We start from the raw sequence: 6,988 nt of genomic DNA, 5'->3' as shown, positions 1-6,988 counted from the left end.
GCATCGGCCAGTCATCTCAGTCAAGCAACCAATGGCAACCTGGGTCTGTCTGTCTGTGACCTCCTGCTGCCAGCGGGCGTTCGACGCTTCATGTGGCCTTAACCTGCACGTAGCCTGGCACGAGCGCCGTGGTGACATCTCCACCACTTCGTGGCGAATGGCGGTTGTTGTTTATGGTCGTCTCGCGATTAGCACTACGCTGCACTACTAACCCAGCGACCCGAGTTCAATTCCCGCTCACGGCCAACACTGGTGACGATTCCGTTCCTGGGCCTCCCCTTGGTCAACTCAGCCTCAAATGAGTACCTGGTGCGTTGTGTAAACATCGCCACTGGGGAAATTAAGGCGGCCGGATGTGGTGCTGGCCACCTACCCCCCTTCGTGTATCAAAGGTGCTGCTCGTTAACAGCACTTGCACCCGACAGTCCTGTCGAAGGCTACATGGGGGATCTTTGTCTTTGTTTGGTGGTGCAGCTGAGGAGGCGCAACTGCACGGCGAGTACCTCTACCGCAAGGCGCAGGAGGCCAAGAAGGTCCTCGTAGAGGAGAAGGCGCAGCTCAAGAGGGCGCTCGATGGTAACGGGCGGCGAGACGGATCTAGAGATGGGCTCGCGACGACAAGACAGACGAGAGACAGCGAGACAGACTAGAGACGTTGAGACACGCAAGACAGACTAGAGACGGATCTAGAGACAATGAGACACGCAAGACGGACTAAGATGGGACAAGACGGTCTGACAATACAGGCGAGAAGACAACCGCGCGTTGGAAAGCGTTTCCGAATGAATCCATGCGTGCGCATGATTTTTCTTCCTTGTTAATTCTCCCCTGCCCGCCCCCCACCCACTGCCCCCTGTCCCCCTGACGTCGTCACCGAAGAAAACCTGGTGCTGCCTACGGACCTGCGGTGGGAGGCGCTTGAACTCCAGAAGGCCGTGGAGTTCGACCAGGGAGGGGAGGGTGATCTCACATCCCTCACCATCACGTCTCCTCGCATCTCTCTCTCTCTTCCTTCCCGCGAGACTCCCGAGGCAGAGGGATAAGCGTCGCGCGTCTCCGCCCACTAGACACGCCGAGTCGGCGCGCATCCCCGGCTCGCCGTCGGTCCTTCCTGCCAAGCGGTGGCACCGTGTTTTGCCGCGGAGGTTCGCGGTTCGAGAACGGCGGGCCCTCAACCCCCCCCCCCCCACCGGTTTAATGGGTTTAATGCCGCAGTTGCGTTGACCGTAAATACTGCACGGCGATTGCTTCCCAAGTGGACTTTGAAAAATCCCGTGGCGTGAACGTGGAAAAAGAGTCGGCCGTGTGTGTGTGATGGCTGGCGTAAATTTTTGTGGAATGTCAAATGAAGGCCGTGGTCACCACATAACGTGTGCTTCTGGAGCAGTCTTCCTTCTGGAGCGGTCTTCCTTACAATATTAGGAAGCCACTGGAGCTTTGCACTTTTAAATCATCGTCTAGATTGACAAACTCATTTCTTGAGAACTACTTTTTGTGGTTAGTTTGTCACACTTCCGATTACCACGGTTGGCTACGTGCTGTAACAAAGAGGTTTAACATGCACTGACGCACTCATTCACTCACTCATCATTTTACTCAATTTACCCACTCACCTGCCATATCACCCACCCACTCTTGCAATTGGGACTCATCCAGGTCTCATTATTGCTCAGCTCGCTACACAAAATCAACGCGATCACTGCAGAGTGATATTCTCAACCATTCCTGGTCGCTCCTTCCATCCATCCACCCACACACACACCTTCACTCACCTGCACGGTGAAGTATGGCAAATGATAACCTACCCTCTCCGTCCCCCCTGCCCCATCTACCACCTCTTTCTATCCACCCCCCCCCCCCCCGTGTCAGTAGGAGTGAGCAGCCACATGGATGACGAGTACCGCTGAGCCGGCGTGAAGGACCCACACATCATGGCGACGACCTCACGCGACCCCAGCTCCCTCAAGCAGTTCATCAAGGTGCGGGCACGGGGTCACAGGGGCTACAGGGTTTGGGGTCACACGAGGAATGTGGGTCCTCGTGTATTGCATGTGTACAAGCGCGCAAAGACAGAGGTCCCCCATATAGCCTTAACAGGTTTTTGGGACAGGTGCTGTTTGCGAGGGTGTAGGTGGCTAGCACCACAACTGGCCACCTTTATCTCTCTGGTAATGATGTTTAAACACCGCACTAGGTACTCGTTTGAGGCTGAGTTGATCTAGGGGAGGCCCAGGACCAGTTCAGATAATCGCCACTGGTGTTGGCCATGAACGGAAATAAACCTCGGGTCACTAGGTTTGTGGGGCAGCATGCTAACTGCTAAATTACCGCACACACACACGTGTTCTCTATCGGCTTTAGAATCAGTTCCTTGCACCTCACACGAGTCGTGTCGACCAATCATCGGGCTTGTGCAGTGTGAGACAACTCGCATCCGTTGAGTTAACCAGAAGAAATCTGGTTGTTGATGAAAGGTGGAGGCTGTGTGGGGGGGGGGGGGGGTCGTAAGTGGTGGAGCGTTGGACACTTTGGTTTGGTTCATGCAGCTTTTGTCAACTTCATTCCTCGCGATTCAGTCCGCCTTTTCGCGATGACCGATCCCTTCCATTCATCGAAAATGTATCTACTGTAGCACTACGCACGGTCGGTGGTCACGGAAAGATGTACCATTGGGGGCGCCACTGTGGCGAGATGTTAACTCCCTCACCTGGTATACAGGAGGTCGCAGGTTCAATCCTGACCCTGATGCCTGCTGTATATTTGGAGTTGCGTGCCACTTTCCGAGGAGTCGCGTGGATTTCTCTCCAGGTCCTCCGGTTTTTCCCTCCGCATTTAGAATCAACGTCCGTTTAAGAGTATTTGGCTGCTATAAATTTCCACATGGTGATAAGCCACTTAGTTGAGCTATGATTTGTGGCCAGGTCGCTTCTGGAAAAGAGCTGCATAGCTCAGTGGGCCTTACCTGGTAAAATAAAAATAGTAAAGTTTTTCCAATGGTGCATCCCAGTTGTGCCAACACGGGGTTTGGCGACCCCGTATACCGGCACGGCTCGGCTCGGCTTCCGCAATGGAAAAAACAAACAACACAACCCGAGTCGGATACAGTGGGGGGGCGGGGAAGTGGGGGGGGCGAAAGCAGCGTGGCCGGGACGGACGCCGGTGGGAAGAGCGGACTCGGCGTGTGACCGCTTGCTGTCATGTTACCACACCACCACCACCCTCCCACCACCACCGCAGGAGATGAAGCTGATCCTGCCGAACGCTCAGCCGATGAACCACGGAGGCCACAAGCTGCAGGCGCTGGTGTGGGCGTGCTGCGCCAACGCCGTCAACGACTTCATCGTCCTGCATGAGCACCGCGGTATGCCAGGCACGCGCACGCACCGCAGTCGACAAAGCTCCCCCGTGTAGCCTTTAACAGGCTGTCAGGTCAAGTGCTGTTTGTCGAGCGACCTACGAAGGCCGGCAGGGCACACGGCGGGGTGGGTGGTGTGGTCATTACCGCATCTGGCCCCTTTTGTCTCCCCACTGTCGATGCTTGGACACACCGGAAATCGAAGTCAGGTCACCGGATTTGTAGTGTAATGAGATAGCCACTCCGCTCCCGCTCCCCGGTGTGATGCATGGTGTGACGTGTGTGATGCGGTGCAACAGACGGGGATGGAGGTGTATTTAGCTGTGCGTACGATGTGCGGTGTGTAGTATGACGCTGCAGACATGGAATTGTGGTGTTTTAACTGTGTATGTGGTGTGATGTGGTATGATGCCGCAGATGGAAGGGCAGTCTGTTTAACTCTCCAGTACAGTCTGTGTGACACCTGTGGTGTGTCTAACTTTCCGGCATGCTGTTCATGTGACACGTGGTACGATACCACGGTGTACTTGACACTCTCGAGCGTGGTGATGCGGCACGACATCCGGACGTGGACATGATGTCCGAGGCATTCCAACACCTCGTGATGCACAACTTCACGTCGCGACTCGGAAAGAGGGTGCGTGCGGGCACCGTGCCAGTCTCACCCACATCTTCCTCCCCCATCCCCAAAGCACAAAGATCCCTCGTATAGGCTATAACCCTTTCTCATTTCCATGATGTACATATACGTCGTCGAAACGGAACCGTAAGAAAAACTCAAGTACGTCTTCTGACCTGAAGACATACCTTTTGCTCCCATAAGACTATGCGGGAGGGCGTGTGGCACAGTTTTGTTCCATAGAGTGCCGGTCGTGTCACTACGGTTCTCTGCGGTGAGGGCAACGCCTTTTAAAAACAGCAGCGCTACGCCTCTATAAATAAAATTAACGCCGAGCCGCTCGCGCGTACCGAGATTCAGCGGTGAACGTGACACCTACCACCCGGCAACTTGCAGATGTCTCGGAATGGGAAAGAGTGAGCAGACTTTTGGGCCAGGTGCTGTGTGTCCGCCTGTATATTCGGAGTTTGCATGTTCTCCTCCTGGTCACTTTGATTTTTCTCCGGGTCCTCCGGGTTTTTCCCTACACATTTAGAAACTTGAATTTCGAGTATTTTGCTGCTATACATTTTTATGTGAAAAAGAGCTACATAGCTCAGTGGTAAAATAAAAATAGTTTCGTTTTACTTTAGTTTTCGAGCAACAGCACAGAGTTTTTATTTAACGCCATCTCTGAAGCTGAAGGCGCGTAATGTTGTTCATTTGCTAATGCATCCGCAGTTTTAAACAGGGTGGCCGCTGGCCTCTAACTGGCAAACGTCTGCGAGGACACGTAATGAGAGTCCAGCGCCGTCCGTGTGACTTGCCGCGACCCCTCCCGTGACTTCTGTGCCCCCCTTCCTCCCTCCCAACAGGCACAACGTCTACAAGCGCGACGGCAAGGACATCGAGTTGAAGGAGGTGGGACCGTGATTCGAGATGGAGCGTAAGTCTGCCTGACACATTGTTACTCGTCTCCACTTTACACCCCTGCAGAGGCGGTGGAAATTCCACATTCCTTGTGGACTTCCCTACGAAGTGGTTGTAAATTTTATCGACCCCTGAGAGGATGATGGGCTGAATGTAAGAGTCTAGCCTCGGGCTAGGTGGCCCGCGGGTGACTTGCAGAGCGGATCGGAACTTGAGTCGGTGGGGTCGCTGCTCTGGTCGCATTCGCTGTACCGTGACCCGACTCGCATTCCCCCACCCCGGATGCGATGTGTAAATTCAAAGATGATCGGACGTAATGCTGGCCACCCACACCCACCCCTTGGTGTGCCGTGCTGGCTTTCCTACATGCTAACACACGAACAGCGCTTTTCCCACGCCGTCTGTTAAAGGCTGCATGGGGGGGATCTTTGCTTTTGTGTGTCGCGCAGTCTATGAGATTAAACTGGGCACGCTGGACAACGCGGCCACCGCCGAGGTGGAGTGGCCTTGGCGACCGTACATGAACACGGCGAAGAAGAGGAAGTTCCTGAGCGTGGAGTGAGGGAGGGGAGCGACTTCCCCCCCCCCCCCATGGGCCTGGGGGGAGGGGCATTGGGGGGGGGGTTTGTCCCTGGAAAGCCGGAGTTGGAGTCGAACCTCGCGGCGCTCTCCGCCGAGGCTCGAGACGTTGAGGAGAGGTCGCCGCGTGGATAGGGCAGTGCGTGAATCGCTGTTCCAACCCTCGTCACACACGCGCATTATACGCGTCACACACACATTGCGGATGTACATTTATCAAACACAAACATGCACATCGTCGCATGCGTCGCACACAGAAGCACACAATTGCACAAAAAGACAAAGGTACTCCGTATCGCCGTTGACAGATTGCTGGGGCAAGTGCTGTTAACGGGTAGCACCTATGATGGCCGGCATGGCACAGAAGTGGTTGTGTGGCCAGCCCCACGTCTGGCTGCCTTTGTCCTCCCCAGTTTTGCGATGTTATACACACCCCACACCACGTACTCAGATGGCTGAGTTCGTAGTGCGCTAACTGCTGCACCACCGCTCCCCAAACGGTGTACATACACGCGTACACAAAACGAAACATTAACATTTATTTAAGTAACAAAAAAGAAAATACCAAGTCAGGCAGATGGAGAAAGTGGCGTGTCGCCGTGCACAGCACCGCTCTCGTAGCTACTCACCTAGGGTGGGAGCTCTTGGCTTCAATGCCACCCGGGATGTTTAGATGTGAAAACCTGCCATAAATAATATTTTTGGGAAGTCACAAGCGCCTTAAGTTGCATCTCATCTCGACCATTTTAATGGGCACCCCCCCCCCCCTGTAGCTGTCCCCCTGTGGCACAAAATAAACTAACAAAACTAATCTCTTTTTATTTTACCAGGTAAGGCCCACTCAGCTGTATAGCTCTCTTTCAGGAACGACCGGGCCACAAATGAAAGCGCTATAAAGTGGCTTGTCACGCAGAAATATATAGCAGCCAAATACTTTTAAACGCATGTTTCTAAATGTGGAGGGAAAAACCGAAGGACCCAGAGAAAAATCCACGCGGTCACGGGGAGAACATGCAAACTCCAGATATACAGGCGTCGGGATTTAACCCACGACCTCTATACCAGGCGAGGCCCCAAGGTGAATCAGCACTTGGCCTGCGAGCGGGTATTATTAGTCTGTCAGTAGGGGGTAATGATTCCGGATTTCAGTCTCAATTGAAACTGAAATCTGGAACACTTGTCATATTTTGCTCGTATAAGTGTGTTCATAAAATACAAGTTTGGTCATTGAGAGAGTTATAAATGTCCTATACGCATTTCATGTTTATTGTGTTTATTGTATTTAATGTATGAAGAAAATACAATTTTGTATATGCTACAGTATGTTTCACACGTTATTCAGTGACACTGCATATGACGGGCAATGTTTGGGGCAATCGGCCTTCAACATGGAAAATACATAGAGGCCACATGACCCGTGGCCACCGCCACTTCAACCGTGGCCCCACCACTTCAACCGTGGCCCCATTGGCACGTTGATGTGTGGCTCTGCCTTCACCTGTGGTGAGAATGAGACCAGAAAAATT

The 6,988-nt window shown here is 53.4% G+C and overlaps 1 long non-coding RNA gene across 1 annotated transcript; it reads left to right on the top strand.

Moving 5' to 3' along the window:
* Positions 1–880: 880 nt before the first annotated feature.
* Positions 881–6,780, top strand: LOC142905942 (uncharacterized). Its single transcript, XR_012929964.1, has 6 exons — positions 881–1,145; positions 1,873–1,979; positions 3,238–3,361; positions 3,897–3,992; positions 4,829–4,899; positions 5,333–6,780. It is a non-coding gene; the product is annotated as an uncharacterized LOC142905942 (long non-coding RNA).
* Positions 6,781–6,988: the final 208 nt, after the last annotated feature.

The sequence above is a fragment of the Petromyzon marinus genome, chromosome 59 (assembly GCF_048934315.1).
Source record: "Petromyzon marinus isolate PM22_M1 ecotype Great Lakes invasive population chromosome 59, UKy_Petmar_22M1.pri1.0, whole genome shotgun sequence".
NCBI lineage: Eukaryota > Metazoa > Chordata > Hyperoartia > Petromyzontiformes > Petromyzontidae > Petromyzon > Petromyzon marinus.
Note: the sequence above shows the minus strand (reverse complement) of the source record. Positions and strands in the feature narration are given on the sequence as shown.